The sequence below is a fragment of the Canis lupus genome, chromosome 2 (assembly GCF_048164855.1).
Source record: "Canis lupus baileyi chromosome 2, mCanLup2.hap1, whole genome shotgun sequence".
Classification (NCBI taxonomy): domain Eukaryota; kingdom Metazoa; phylum Chordata; class Mammalia; order Carnivora; family Canidae; genus Canis; species Canis lupus.
In genome coordinates, this window is record NC_132839.1 from 18,575,053 (window position 1) to 18,592,274 (window position 17,222).

At 34.3% G+C, this 17,222-nt stretch overlaps 1 long non-coding RNA gene across 22 annotated transcripts in view; it reads right to left on the bottom strand.

Annotated features, from left to right (window-relative positions):
• The window catches only part of LOC140613213 (uncharacterized), a 541,366-nt gene that overhangs the window by 318,252 nt on the left and 205,892 nt on the right, over positions 1 to 17,222 (bottom strand). For 15 of the 22 annotated variants that reach the window (XR_012014428.1, XR_012014406.1, XR_012014395.1 and 12 more), the window contains one exon: positions 10,813 to 10,901. This is a non-coding gene — a long non-coding RNA (uncharacterized lncRNA). Of the gene's footprint in view, positions 1 to 6,552; positions 6,755 to 9,694; positions 9,849 to 10,812; positions 10,902 to 16,968; positions 17,152 to 17,222 lie in introns of those variants that run through there. The other 7 variants (XR_012014405.1, XR_012014426.1, XR_012014410.1 and 4 more) reach the window with 5 other exon arrangements.

Sequence of the window (17,222 nt, forward strand, 5' to 3'; positions counted from 1 at the left end):
CCAACATAGTTATCCACAATTATGAGACTCTTTCTCCTGACTATTGGCTTCCAAAAGTTATAGGTAAATGTAACCAATATGTTCACTTCCCAAAAATTTGCAAGACTGAAACCAATTTCTGCCACGTGTGCCTTTTATTACGTGACTATACAACGTTTCCTATAAATGCAATGAAGTTTCAGTTCCTGTTCCTCCTAGTCCCTCTAACCATACCATGCATGTAAGAATCACCAGACACTAGCCACAGGATTCAGTTTATAGAGTTGGATTAACTCAAAGAACCTCTCCATATGTTTCTAAATACAGAGCTAAAGAAAATCCTAGGCTTGGAGTGCCATTCCACAGAGAAATGGAAACAAATAGAAAGGAAAGTCTACAGAAGTTACTAGATTCTCAGACCCTATTCACACAAGGGCAGAGATGAGTGTGTAACATTCTAGACAGTATGCATACCTTGAACATCACTTATTTCACAAATGATTAATCATTTCTAAAGTTAATTATCTTAATTAATAAATCACTTGTTGGTGGTGAGATAAAGATAATTGAAGCTCTGGTCATAGTTGCAAGAGGAGGTAAGCTCTAGTAGATGAGGTGCCAATTTTTCAAGTGCTTCAAATGTTAACCAATCATGGGGGTGCCTGGGTGGCCCAGTTGGTTAAGCATCTGCCTGTGGCTCAGGTCATTAATCCTGGGGTCCTGGGATCCAGTCCTGAATCACACTGAGCTCCCTGCTCAGGAGAGAGGCTGCCTCTCCCTCTGCCTCCACCCCTCCCTTCTGCTTGTACTCTTTCTCTTTCTCAATCTAATAAATAAAATATTTTTTTAAATGTTAATTAATTACTCAACAGGATATATACACTAAGACTGACACACACACAAATATAGCACTATTTCAATCAAATTTCACATCTGCTTTTTCTCCATCATTGTGCACTGGATATATAAGGAGCAGATAAGTTTGGGCTTTAAGTAGCTCAATCAGGGAAAACCTTATCGTGATCAATGAAGAGAACTGGTCATCACCTAGAACTTTTAAACTTTGAGTTGGTTGCTATAAAGAGATGATATTCAAGGATGTTCTCCTTGGAGAAAAGGGGAGTTCTCTAGTCTTCTGGCATTATGCATTTCTTTATTTAAAAAAATAAACGATTCTGGATTCTGTCTTCCTTCCCAATAATCTGCAGCCAGCCAGTTGGATGATAAGGATACTACCTTTCTCAAAAAAAAAATAACCAACTGCCTCTGAATTCTCCAAGCATCAATAAAAGGACAAAGAGCCTAAAAGAATACACACACATACAAGAGTATAGTTTAAAAAATAATCACTTAAACACTAATATCAATATAACAGTTATACAATGCCAGGTAAACAATGACTTATAAAATACATTTTACAGGGCAAATCATTTTAAAATTTGATTTGCTAGCTAACCTCTTTCCAGTCTTTACTCAAATGACACCATCTCATTTAGGCCCTCTTTGGTTACTGTATCGAAAACTGACCATCTCCAATATTCCCTCAGCCTCTTTTCTTCATTATCTTCTTAGCTCTCTTTCTATGGATCATACTATATATTTACTTATCAGTATTACTGATGTCTTCTCTTGAGAGTCTGACTTCTTGTTTATTTGGTTCATGATTATATTCCCAGGGCCAGAATCATATCTAAGACATAGTAGTAACTGCTCAGTTGTTGAATTAATTAAAATTACACTTTTCTCTTGTGGGTGAAATGACAGATCACCAGTGTGATACGTTATTTGTATATTCAAGAGGTAAAATTAGAAAAAAATAATGCAACAATATTTTGTAATAAAAAAAATCAATACCTTGAAAATTTATCTAAAGATCAAATGATGATAGACAATAAAATAAAGGAGGTTTAAGCAAGTTTACTCATGCATAAAAGTACTACTTTTCACTGTAGATCCATTACTTTCCCTACCCTCCTCTTGAAAGCATATAGCATTATGGACCAAATTAGTTCATGAGTACACCATTTACATTCAAAAAAATCATTTTTAAGTTTTTTTAAGAAAACCATAATAAATGTCAAATTAACATAGTAGCATTCTGTAATGAAATTTCTCCATTTGGAAGTACGCTATCAAAAAGTCCCTAATGATTATTCATTTACCTACTGTCTGATAAGATACAGACTGAAAGCAGAGAGTGATACAGAAAGAACATTTCTAATAAAGAAAAGAAGATAAACCGCAGTCATGACCAAAAGCCTAAGTTATCAAACATGTTCCAAACTGATAAATAGAAAAGCTCATCAATGCTGTTTCCCAGTAACATTTTCACTACTAGACACAGAATCAGAAAACATAAAGCATAAACATAAATTCTTGGTACAAAACGAACATTCACATTGAGAAGCCAGTACAATGTGATGAAGAGTGGAATTATTCTAGAATCATATCCTGGGTTTCCCACTTATTAGCTTTGGGCTCTTGGGAAGGTTACTTAACATTTTTGAGCTAGAGTTTTAGATTGTCCCTCTGCCAATGGAGTAAAGAGCATGAAGATGATACTTGCCTCTTCAGATTATTTTAAAGATGAATGGTATCATGCCTGTCAAGTACTTGACATAATGTCTGCATACCTTAGCAAACTGTGGCTTACCTTAACCAATCTGCAGCTGCACCACAAATCCCTGCATCAATGCATATCCTTTGCTGTACTGAAGACTAGGTTAAATTAGAAAGTACTAGAGTTGTAGTCAAAAGATTCCCATATTTTTTATGAAATTATTTATGAAAACTTGTTTTAAGATATCTATAATTAATCAGGATATTCCATGAATAGCCAGAGGTACATTCATAAGGGAAGAGAAAAGTTCATTTCAAAGAAGATATAATTGAAAACAAAGTGCAGGGATCCCTGGGTGGCGCAGCGGTTTGGCGCCTGCCTTTGGCCCAGGGCGCGATCCTGGAGACCCGGGATCGAATCCCACGTCGGGCTCCCGGTGCATGGAGCCTGCTTCTCCCTCTGCCTGTGTCTCTGCCTCTCTCTCTCTCTCTCTCTGTTACTATCATAAGTAAATCAAAATTAAAAAATAAAAAATAAAAGATTAGAAAACAAAGTGCAATAAAATATAAATTGCATAGGAAACAGATGATATAATGTTAATACCATAAAACAAAAATAAAGACACTTAAAATGAGTCAAAGTACAAACACTAGGATGAAGTACCTGTGTAAATTCATTTACTTAAAGGTAGAGCCATATAGATATGTCCTGTAAATTCTCTGACCCTTTGCATGCAATCTAGGCTTCTACATCAAATTTTTCATTTATATTTCCTTGCTCTGCCTTTTGAGATTAATATTAGACAACATGCTTGATATTAGAATTTCATCCTAGGAGATTTAATCCCCAACTAAATAATCTATTTTGCAGGTGGACAATGATGTGATGATGTGATGGAATGATGTTTGGTCATGTAAGACTGGGTTCATTAAAAGAAAGTTTTCCTCTGTTTTGAAAGCTTTAAAATATAGAGTCCTGTCTACACTATTCTCCAAGTACTAAACTTGTAAAAGAGGGATACTTCTGCCTCTTTTTGTTTTCCAGCCTTTACTTACACAGCAAAACTGGCTGATTAGAGATAGATCTATGCCTCTCTAGCTCCAAATCCTTTACGTTCCTTCTTGCAGAGAGAAAGTGCTTCTTGTGCCATTCACTTGCAAAAAGGAAAATAAGGGATTCTGAGATCAAAGGCTATTGATCACAATTCCAAAGTCAATGTCACATTTCTCATCCCATGCACCAAAGGACACTGGTTAATCTGAAGATAAGCAGACCAGACCCTGGGCCAGGCCATGATCACCACCAAAACCATTGTTTAGCATCAACAATAATTCACCAAGGATCCATTACTACTGATAAACAATTAACCCACCTAGGACAAATACTGTTAATACAGCCTTAAGAAATACAACTTATTTTAAAACTATATTTATAACAACAAATTCCACCTTAATTTTTAACCTATGTTCTATTGTTTGTTAGTAATAATCTATTCAACGAGTATCTTTACAAAGAGACTGTACTTGACTGATACTTTTAATAATGACTCTGGCACTCTTGATAAAACTAGCTTAGAATAATGAAGGTATTTTAAAAAGAAAAAAATCTCAATGCCGTAGCTGCATATTTGAAATAGGTTTAATGTTCTGGGGCTCCCTTTGCCTAGTTTGTTGGAAGGTTCAGGGCCTCTTCAGAAATGCTGAGGGTATATACAAACATTCAGTTTCTGAGAATGAAATTTAAATAGACTGATGGACCTACTCCTATTTCCTCTCATGGAGTGAGAGCTTTGCGGGAGAGTGGGAAGCCAGTTAGAATCAAGCGTAGGGTCCCGCTCAGTGGATACAATAGCAACTCAAGTGGATGACAATGCCATTTGAAAGTGAGGTTACAATTTCTTTCCAACACATGGACTGCCCAAACACATCCTGAAGGTGGTCTCTCACACAAAAATCCCAAGACTTTTTTTTTTCTTAAAGGGTTTTTTTTTTTTTTTCAATATGTTGTTAAGCATCAGGTATTTCTTTGCATTGAGTATCTTGCAGTAATTTCTTTGCCAGGAAATGTTTCACATTCCTTCTCACTTATCCTCATGACAATAATATATCCCAGAAGTATTTTCTGGAATAGATACTATAAATTAGGAAGGACATTATACCACATTAATTCTAAAGAGATAATGTTATTGCCTAATTTAATAATATTTGGTAACCTGATTTGAGAATCATGACCATTCTAAAAAGTCATAAAAGAAATCATTTTACTGAACCAGAAAATAAATGGAATCAAACAACATTAAATGGAGTAGCTTGAACACTGGAGAAATGGAAGAATAGTTCTTTGCTGTAGTAAGTTACCCAGGTTCTTTTATCAGGCAAGACCTTAAAAGTTCTCTTTTCCTTCTGGGTGTCAGATATCATTCCTTACATTATAGGACAAAACTTTTTTCCTTAATAAGGGCTATAGTTGATTATTGCACAATCTGCTCATTAAAAAAAAAAATTCTATTCAAACCACTGTTTTGATTCCTCCATGATCACTAACCTTACTGAACTCATCGGGACATAATAGCTTGCCTTGATTTGCAGCCAACTAGACCATTTTTATACCCAACCAGATGGTGTTTTTTTGTGACAACCCAAAACTGGAAGAAAAAAGGAATCTAGGGAAAAACATGAAAGAAACCAAGATTTTTACAAATATTTGTTTATTTAGCCACCTTTTTTTTTATTATTGCTAATTTTAGAATTAGGAGACTATGTGGAAGGAACCCATGATTGTAAACATTAATTCTTAAACAGAGCTATGCTGTTGAATTAAGGCTGCTTGTGTGTGTGTTTTCACATAAAAATGTGCAATGTGAAAAATGGAAAGTATTTCATAGTATTGCTGGCTAGATGGATGTGCTAATAATCCGGGTCAGCACACATGCCCCTATTCAGCAGCTCTGGGTGCACTGTGATGATTAGGAATGCTATTTTGAAAGGTGGAGCAAGAGGTCTGCCCTTGCATACACAAAAGTACAGTCCTAAGCAACTAGATGATAATTACCCACTCCCATTACCATTCTTTATAAAAGAATCAGCTATTAGTTGTAGAAAAATTACACACATGCATGGAATGTACTGGGAGAAATGACTGAGGACCATAAATATTACTAAATACTTAGACTACCCTAGCGTCATGAAATTATAAATGTATATAGTGAAAACTTAACGTCTGAAATCAACTCTTCACACATAAGAGACACCTAAAATGGTTTATATTTTTATGCCTTTTCGTAGCTTGCTACCCATGTATTGCAAATAAAGCTTAACCTCATATATTCAGTCCACAGATTCTAAGTGACTTGGGAGGGGTCAGGATGGAGAGCAGGATTGAACACATTCTATATTAGATCTTATGCCCATACTCTCCTGGTGTTCTCCTTCTTCCTTCTGACCAATTTTTCACATCCTATGACCCCTTGTTTTCTATTCCAACGGTAGTTCTTCACCTATCAGAGTTCTATATCTCAGGCAGGGAGTGTCACTCACCAGTTATCCAGGAAATTAATAAAGGGACTCTCAATTAATACATGTGTAGCCTCAGTGAAAAACTGCATCAAGGAATTGAGATTTAACAACATGAAATTATTTTAATAATAAGTTTGGAATAAATCAATTTTGAGGGGGGAGAGAAAAGCCTTTTCTAGCTGTGGAGATGTTCTAAAAAGATTCCCTAAAGGTCATCATTGACAACGCAGTGCACACCGTCATTATTTTCTTTTATCTCGCTCTGTAGTGGTTGAGGGGACACATTTTTCTTTGCTTCTTTAGAAGACATTTAAAAGCAGTGTTCCGGTTTCACAGCCAGCATCTTCACACCATTCGAAAGACATACAGTCAATCATAACCCCAAAGAGGAAGCAGAAGGTTAGTTTTCACTTAAGTAAAGTTTAGTGAAAAGCCAACAGATCAGTGTGATTATGGCCAGATCAATGATGCATAGTTCTGAAAGGTTTTACACAAGCAGCAGTCTTAGGATGCAGCTCTAAGGAGCAGGTAGGTCAGAAAAAACATAAACGCAATGCCCAGCACATGTACCTCCCTTTGGGTCCATAAAGAATCTGACCAGATTGTCTAACGGGAAGCCATTCTCGCCACAGGGGCAGGGTTGAAGTGCTTCCATTTCCGATGACTGCATTTCAGCCTTGAGTATGTCAGCTAAGGTTTTCTGCTGGTCAAAGTCACAAAAATTCTGGTCGATATCTTTTATGAGGAATGACAAATGTAAAAAGATAAACTCGACTGTGTCAGATAAACTATATGGGCTTTTACTAGATCCCAAGCAAAGATTTAACAATGTGTAGTCAATTTCAAAGTCTTCTGCTAATTCAAGGAAACAAAAGATCTCACTAAAAAGATTTCAACCAGGCTGGAGACTATTGTGTTCAGGCTAGGGAAACCTTGAGAGCTGGATTTTTTAGATATGAACTGTTACAGAGAACTTCTTTTTGAAAAGTTTCCTGTGACTGATCAGATAAATGGGAATCACGTCAAAGTTTGCCTTCAGAAGAGATCAATTTTGAATAATCAATCTGGGGCAGAGTACTTTTGGAGTTCTACTATCTCAACTTTAGGAAAAAAAAACCCACAGGGACTTCTTTTTTTTAGAATTTACAAACAATGTATTTTAAGAGTAACCATCCTCAATCTCTCCTCTAAACAGTGGAAAGATTCATTCTTCACTTTTACCTACATGTGTTCTAAACTATCTCTAGGTTATCTCAAAAAACAGGGACGGGGGGATTTCATCTGCCAGAAGTCTATCTGAAGAGGCTACTTACTTTTTTGAGCATTAAAAATTTACAAACTCAAACTCCTCACCCCCATTAACATAAGCATGTGAGGTTCCTATCTAACCATGTTTTTAAATCATAGAGCTGAGCTAGGAATGTTTTCCTCTTTTCTTTCCTTCTCCTTCCTGTCTCTTTCTCTTTCCTTCTCCCTCTCCTTCCAATTCTGAATACAGAATTCCAATATTGGTCATAATAAATTGTAACCGTTTTATTCTATCTCACCAACCTTATTTAAAATTAACTTCCATTTGGAAGCCACACACAGACACCAAAGACATCACAAAAGGGCCTGCAGGATGTGCTGCGTGGATTCTAATTGCAGCTATGTCACCACCTGCCATGGGACCTTGGCGCAGCCACAGTTAATTCCGTCTAAAATGTCACAAAATTATCTCATTCACTAGCATGCACAGCCGAATAAAAAAGCCTTTATTTGGTACTTCAAAGCAACAAACTCTAGTTCAATGTTTTCATTCAAAATAACCTTAAAAATACCAGTATGTGTAAACAATTATCTTTATACGCTTTGGCATGCACAAAAAAAAGTTGGTACTCTACTATTGCAGTCAAATTGTACATAGGTACCCCCAAGTGTCAAAGTAAGTCCAAGGCTCTTGCGTCCATATAGCACGCCTGTGCTCTAGATAATAGTGAAATGAAAATGACTTCTATACAAATGTCCTTAATAATGAAGAAAAAAGGAATATATAATACATAACCAAAATAGAGTTTAAATTCAGCGTTGTTCACATTTTTCCAAGCTTCAGTAGCTTTTAAAGAAAGATTTCAGGGGCTACATATCCCGTAGAAAGCATCAAATCAAAAGGATTGACCATTAAGTTTAGCAGCATGATTCATTTTATCAACTTCCCTCAGCCTTCTAATACTCCTTTTCAAAAATTGTGCAAACTGTGTGAGACTGTGCGTGTATTAAATTACACCATTATGTCCTTAGAGGAAATATTTTCTATTATTCAGGCAAGGAATGATCTTTGCTCAACCATGACAGGTTCACAACTAGCTGATCTAGAATTTCTGGTTGGTGCTCAACACAAGCCAGTCAAACCCTTAGCGATGAAAACAATTATTTCTAAGGAGTTTTACTGGTGCAATATCCTTGGTTCAAAATAATATGGAATCTTAGAGAAGAAAGATCTTCTCTAAGGTAGCTGTTTATGTTGCTTCCTGCAATAAAAATAACCTTGGTTATAGAAACACACAAAAATGATTTAAATGCAAAATAAAAGTGATTTTCGCATTTGTGGCTAAATTTTTTTTTAATTTAACTCTAGTTCCATGAGTTGAATTGATTTATCAGTCAATAATACATGTTCTCTTTCTGGATAAAGTAGATCTATCTACAAAGGAGCTGTCGGACTACTGCCAACAGTATAACTACATGCAATGGGTCAGAAGATAATTAAGCTTAAGAATTCTTACAAAATATCTTTCATTGTTCTGTTTACGCTGACATGTATTGCTACACTCTCTTCCAAAGCTTTTGCTTTCATCTAACTTGAAAATTTTACTTAACTACAATATTACTCTTTCCCCAATAAAACAAAATAGAGATCCTAAGGATGTTCTTTTATCACAATTTCTTCCAATGCTGAGTTCTAGCAAATTCAACCTCTGGCAAAATAGTGATAAAACCCAAGAATTTTCAGAAAAAAAAAGTGTGTATTTTACTAATGCAGACAAATCAATTGCCTAAACAATGATTCATAAGGCAAGAAATAAAATAAAACAAATTGCTCTTTCAAACAGATATTGAAGTCAGGAAACAATTCATGCTTAGACCTGAAATATTAGTCACAGCCCTGTGACCTCTCACCTTCAGTGATAAAATACACAGGTCAGAATTGACAATACATACTCATGGCTGATCATGGCTGCTAGTTATTGATCAGAGGAGAAAAAAAGTACTTTGCAGGAAAAACATTGCTCTGAATTACAAACATCCATTCTCTTGAGACCCAGCAACTCTCTGGGCTTCTCCCTTTGGAACTGGAAGCAAGAAGTGAGTTCAGCCAGTATTTAATATCAAGTGAATGTGGTGTTTAATCAATAGTCTTCTGCTTTGTTCCTCGATGTGGAAAGCAGTGTCTATTCATTCAGCAAAGGTTAATGCCAAGGGTCAAGTGATTTCACACTCTCGGTAGGATCCACAACATTGCAGTAGTTCAGATGCCCTAGACAATGATGACTCAGTTGGACTGATTTATTGCCACTTGAAGGCCCTGCTTAATACTAAAGTGCTCTCTTATGATAATACCTCAGAAAATAGCACTGATAAAAGAGGAGGCAATAATTACCTACATTTTGAGGTAATGTCTTCATTTCTAACATCCTATAAAGATGTAAGGTCCATTTTAAATGATCTGCTTCTGGTATTAGCAAGCCATTTAAACGGGATCTTATCAGCATCTTCTCTTTTATGAAATACACCACAGAAGAAATTCAGTAACCCTATAATACAAATGTAAATTATAAGTAATACATGATTCAACATATGTTTTAGGTAATCCTTTTTAAGTATTTACTTATTGTAATATTTTTCATATTAGACAAGAAGAAAAAATATTTGCTGATGAGAGAAAAAATATAACTGAATATAGTTAATTCCATTAAACAAGGGAGACATAGTTTGCAATTTGATTTCATTCTTTTTGACCAATTTTACCACATGACAGGCAGACTAAAAAGACCTGCCTATATATTCATTCTAAATGTGGTTCACTTAAAGCAGCATTAGTTGAGGTCACTGTTTTAAACCAGAACACATTTGACTATGTCAGGGGTCCAATCTTTAACATGTTAGCATCCATGATTATTATTCAGCAATGTCTCATTCCAGATGTGTTTTATATAATGAAAGAAGTTCAAATGTCACCAGGAAAACAGTGTGAGAAGAATTAATTGGAAAGCTTATCATAAGAAAGTGATTTAGAATCCAGCTTTCACTAATATATCTCTGGATGACGAATATACCAATCAATTAGTAAAATAAAATAAATTCTGTAAAATTATCTAAAGACATCCTATCATTACAAGTGGAAGAACATTTGAAATAGTTTATTATATCCCATTCCAGATGATTAGTATGTAAAGCACTCTAATATAAATGTTCTGTCTTCTACTCCCTCTTTTCACAGGAAATATGGGATTTAAAACTCTAATCCAAACTACTTAAAACAATGATTAATTCAGAAATCCTACTTCAAACTATTTTAAACTATTTAAAAATATATGTGAAGTGTTACAGATGAGTTAAAAATACATTTTTATTCATTTAATTCAAGAACACATTTTTAATTCTCAATGACAGTTTGCCTTAAAACACACAAAATGGGTAACAATCAGTACTTCTGATGTGATCAACAATTTCATTGTGTAGTGACTACTTGTATGATGTCCAGAGGCCTAAATTTACCTTTTAATCGAACTTATCCTCAAAGGATGATGACTTGTCTGCAATTCTTTCCCAAAGAGAATGATTTTATAGGCCATATATTTCAAGACCTGTAGTAGAGGAAAGAAGGAAGAATAATTTAATACAGCTTTTGAAAATAAGAAGAGCAACCAAACAAACTAAATGCATTGGGTTTTTCTTGGCAAAAATAGCATTAGTGACCTAAATACCCTATAGAAAAGATTGTGAATCAACAAGATTGAATGTTTCAAGAATATTCCAAAAGTGTTTTTCCACAATAGCTTTCCCATACTCTATGCTTCAGGCTAAAGATATTTACTGAGAAATATATTTCAGTTAGTTTCAATGGGAATAAAACAAGTAGCCTAAAAAGAATGTGCATGTCTAATTTTGCACTTCAAACACTACTAAATAAATTATAAATAATGTCATCATTTTGAATGGCTAATAAAATATTTGCATTCTTTGAGTTTTGCAATTGTATGTATACACATATAATGACCAGAATAAAACGTGTTATGTTACTATTTTACCCATAATCATAAGTATGAAATATAAATAATTGTTCATGTTACAGTGTGACTAAGAAAATACATTTTCAAGAGTGCACTTATTTCAATAGTAATTATTTCTTCAACTTCTGCCAAAGTATTCTTTTTAAATATGAGTGGTCAGGTTTTTGTGTTCTTCTTTTATATGTTCATATGTGTAAAAAAAAAAGATATATATGAATCTCTGTTAATATAACTCCTCTCTTAGAAATTTAAACACTATTTAGAACTTTAAAAAAATTATCTCTTCTCAACCATGTACACTCATCAGCTGTAATTCAAAACCCCTTAATGCTGATTTCTGTGCCTTATGTTAGAATTATCTTGAGGACCATACTTCTCTCAATAAAAACATCACTTAGGTCAGGACAGCAAGCTTAATGGGCTGATGTTTTGATGATTACTGTACAACATATCTGTAGCTAACTCACTTCAAAATATCAATTTCAAAATAACTAAGCAGGAAAAGGGGAAAAAACATCATTCCCTTCATGTTTTTGAAACTATTAAAGGTTTGCATGAAAGCTTTATTCAAAAGTCCAAACTATTATTGTAATAAAGTTGCCAGATATTCTAATGAAATAAATTTTCTTTAACAATGTTCTCCAATTAGTCACAAAACAATAATAAAACATATTACGTTTTACTTAATACAAGGACAACACACTGTTCATCTTACAAAAGTAAGAAAATTCAGTGCAGCATGGTGACTATAATAAACAAGACTGTATTACATACTTGAATGTTGCTAAGAGAATAGACCTTACAAGTTCTCAGCACAAAGAAGTGGTAATTATGTGAGATTATAGAAGTACTAACTAACACTACTGTGATAATCATTTAGCAATATATGTGTATCAAATCATGTTGTACACCTCAATAAAGCCGGAAAAAATATTTTTAAGTTCAAAAAAAGGAAATTCAAATAGCCAAAAAATAAAATTAAAAATATCTTTAGTCTCATCTCCTATTTATTCATGCATCCAGTCTTTTGTGCATGTATGTACCCAGATATAGACATACACATACTATATGTATGCATATGTAAGAAAATCTAACATATAATGTGTTCATAATAGGATCAGAGTGGTCCATATTATTTTTAAACTTAATTTTTGCTAGCAATTTACTGTGAATACTTTTGCATATCCTTATGTATACTTTTGTATCATATTAATTATTGGTATAATCTACCAAATTTCACTTACCACAATAATCTAATTAGCCATTTTCCCTTCTCTTAAGCATTAAAATCATTTTCCTCTTACTACTATTATAGATAAGGATGTACCAAACCTATTTCTAACAAAATTCTTTTAGAAAAAAATCAGAGGCTCAAAGCAAAGAAAAAGTCATAAAACTTTAGACGGGTTAGAAGAATAATCACTCAGGTGCCTGAGTGGCTCAGTCAGTTAAGCGTCTGCCTCTAGCTCAGGTCATGGGAGCTCCCTGCTTAGTGGGGAGTCTGTTGCTCCCTGTCCTTCTTCCCCTACTCATGTTCTCTCTCTCCCATCTCTCTCCCTCTCAAATAAATAAAATTTAAAAAAAATAGAAGAATCGCTGGTATGGAAATTTCATTGTTAACTTTGTGAAGCAAATAGAGAACGGAAACATTTTTGAGTGTTTTAACCACTTAACTCCCCAGATACAGTAATACACTTCATAGTAGCCTTTATATGTTCTAATACTTTTTTTAAGTCAATAACTAGTAAGTTTCCACTCACTATTTTGCTCAAAAAGCTATTTTTAATTGGCAATACTGATATAACCATCCTCAACCACATAATGGGAATTTATGAGAGTTTCACCAGTTTATAAAGGTTAAATATAGTGTAACAAATATGTAACATTATACAACATTCTAGATTCTTAATTTGGTAGCTATTTTAAAGATACAGCTTGACTTCATTATTGACATCATATATTACTCAGTTGTACAATATTTAGTAAAAAAAATGAAAAAGTATCAGAAAACAAATCTTATTTAGATGTATTAAAGTCAGCCTGGTTAAAAAATTCAAAATAAAAACTCATTATTTCTGAATCTCAATATAAACCAAACCCCAATTAAAATTTTTGTTATAATTTGCTTTCCAAATGGTTGTCTACTCTGACTTTTAATGAAAGAATTTAAGTATTTGCATATTATCCTTTGTTTATTTGACATTCATTAATTAAAAGTTCACTCTATTTTTTATATGTGCTGATTAAAGTTGTCCTTTATTCCAAAGATATTTTTAAAAAAATAAAAACTCAGTCTCACATGAACCCATCAGTAGTTATCTAACATTTATTATTCATTTCCTACATTTTTACAGATGATAGTTTTAAAAATAATTGTGTTAAACTGATATTTAAAAATCAGTGCCAAGGGGCACCTGGGTGGCTCAGTTGGTTAAGCATCTGCCTTCGGCTCAGATCATGATCCCAGGGTCCTGGGATCGAGCCCTGCATCAGGCTCTCTGCTCAGCAGAGAGCCTGCTTCTCTGCAGGCTGCCTCTGGCACTCCCCCTGCTTGTGTTCTTTCTGTATCTCTCTGTCAAATAAATAAATAAATGATCTTTTTTAAAAAATGAGTGCCAAAACCAAGAGGCTAGTAGTTTTTAAATATTACCACTCATGAAAATTTTTATGCAGAATTGTTAATATCAATAAATACTACATACAAAAGTATTAAAAGGTTAAAGTAACAATTTCCTGGGAAGCAAATGTTATTTATATCTCAACATAATGTTGTTCATGAGTTTTATTTTTAGGTCAATAATTGTTTTTAGATCAATAATTGTCCAAATTATCCAAATATATCAAAAATTCTATTAAATAGGCCAATGAAAAAATTGAGATTTGTCATTCTGTCCTTTGACCCAGTATTACAAATTAGACATGACATTCATCTTTAGATAAGTCACAATCTTGCTGGCATTTAGTAAGTGTTATAAGCTTTTAAGGTACCCTTTTTTTGGTTAGTTCTAAAAAAAATTGTCACAGTATAGTTTACATTTTAATTCATAGGCTACTATTTTCATATATAAATTTAAAAATTGTGAAAAATTGGGATACTCCACCAAATTCTGTCATATAGAGCCAAAATGGTTTTGAATATATATTTAAAAGATGTTCCTTTATTTTAGCTTACTTTTCAGGTATTGCATTCAAGAAGAAAACAAATTCATAATGGTTATATAGATTAAGATAGGCAAGATTATATAATGGAAGTGAGCAATACCCAAATATTAGTACCCAAATTTTCTTTCTAACTCTCTACTTGGTCAACAGGTGGATAAGAGGTTCTGTTTATTGTAGAGACCCAGGGACTTAGGCTCTAGGTTTCCATGGCCAGAGTGCCAAAGGGAAGACAATGTAACATAACACACACTTCTCAAGCCATTTGCCAAATCTATATTTTACATACCTAATTTTAAAGGGGCAGAAAACTGGAAGTATTGGTGACTGGCTCTAATTCTAACACAAAAGCTTACCGAGTTTAGCAGGTGATGAAAATGCACTTTATTTGATAAATAAAGTCATTGAAAAAGCAGTGTATACCATAAAGAGGGAAAAGGTTAAAAAAAATCTTTCAATATACTTGTGTATCATTGAGCGATTGGCATAAAATAACCCTGATTAAATGTTAGAGAATTAATGAATGGTGAATTAATGAATGAGTTTGTTAGTGAGTAAATAATCACAAAACTTTCTCGCTGAGAAAAAGACAATAACATCATGAAGGTAGTTCTGTCACTATTTGAGAAATTGGCCAGGCAGGAAATTTAATGAAGGATCCAAAATTATCTATTTAGTAGCACAGTAAATTAATTTTTTTGGCATTGTGTGGACTGAGCATGAGGAAATAAAGTATTTTTCTTACTTTCCTTTTACGATAACTCTCTGTTCAATTAAACAAGTTTTCCCCCTCAGTACCGCCCAAAATGTGCTATACTTTTTTTATTGTGCCAAAATAATAAAAAATTAAAAGTATAATACCATTCTTGGCCATGCCCTAGCATTAGAAGACTTTTCAGTCAGGACAGGGACAAGCATGGAAACATCTGACTATAATATAAGGCAGAATAAAATAAGTACAATAACACAGATTTGAACTGGTCCCAAAACATGAGTATTTTATGCCACAGACATTTTAATTCATCATCTTTCAATACAAAATTTTCACAGCTCAAATGTATCTTCTAATCATATAAGAAAAAGTAACCCCAAGTGGTATCCCTTAACAGTAATACAGCCTTAACATTCCCTATGTAAATCTGTAGAAAGCTTTCTCAGGTTTTAAGAAAAAAAACAGAGATGCTGACATAATTTTATGATTATGTCTGGTAGTCTTTTTTAAGTCTTAAGGTACCCTTTCATATACATGTGTGTACACACACACACATGCACACACACACTGCACACACACATATGCACACAATTAACTTCTTTGATAGTTAATTCATATAGGGACAAATTTCACTAATTTAAATGTGATGGACACTGGCAAATATAGTCATTTCTCCATGTGGCAAATGGCTCTCATCAACTGTTAAAACAAATTACCCCCTTCTTGAGGTCATTTTATATACAGGTTTTGGGTCTTCCCGTCTGCATTAACAACAACAACAAAAGGGCATTTAATGTCATCTGTGAGCATAAGATGTGATGATACTTACTCTAAAGAACACATTTGTTAATCACCTTGCAACTATGAACCACCAGTTCTCAAAACTGTGAATCATCCTTAATCATTTTTTTTTAAATGAGGTTGGTGCTGTTTCAAACATCCGTTTTGCATGATACTTAGGCCACAGAGAAGACCGTGTGCCCTTCCAGGCATCTTGGCAGGAGAGCTAAAATATCAGTCTGTGGATTTCATAAGGCTCGTTCCTACTACAATTCCATGATACTATGCTGAACACCACTGCAAAGAAAAAGTTATTCTCTGCCTTAGGCAATGGCAGGCAAGGATTATATCAAAAAGAAAGGAAATAGAGAATGCTGCACACACAATGCAATATTTAATTCTGGGGGAAGGGACTAGCTGGACTTTACGACATATATACAGAAATTCATTTCTGAGACCATGCAGAAACATCCCGTTTAAATCCATATGCATGTTTGAATCAGGCTCAAATTCAGTAATGAAGCTATTATTGATTCTGTGGAACATGACTTCAAATCTGAGCAAATACTGAACAAACTACGAGGAGCTCTTAAACTCTGGACGTATGTACCTAGACATCTCAATTTAACAACCAGACATACATTAAACAGCATTAATAGCCAGGCACTTAATGGATCAATTCCCACTGTTTGTGTAATGTGGAAATAAAAAAGGCTTATTAAATGACAAGCTTTCCCTGGTTTGTGCTAATTAATTATACACCGCATCTGACTGCTAATTTAGTGGGAAAATGCAGCCCCAAACCACGGTTTCAGCTTGAACTTTGCCTCAGCATCACCCAGTTCAGCACACAGCGCTGCTGCAGCCTGCCTCTGAACGACACCAGTATTAAATTAGAGCACAAGGCCATCAATTTAATAAGTGCTGTAGCAGGTAATTTGAATAAGGACATATTAGTATTCCACCAATGCACAACTAAAAGCAGCTGACCTTTCAGACCAAAGAAGATCCTTGAACACATTCAGCTGAATCTGAGAACACAGTAATAATCTGACAGTGGTGAGAGTGCCAAGAGAGACGTTTACGATCCTGGACCCATTACTATACATCAGGCTCTCCGTGGTATTACGCGAACAGTTTATATACCTCGGCCTCTCATTTTGCTCTCACTCCCTGCCATGAAAGAAAATAAGTAGGATGAGAGTTAAAAAAAAATCTTTTCAATGACGTTTTGAAACTTGTCT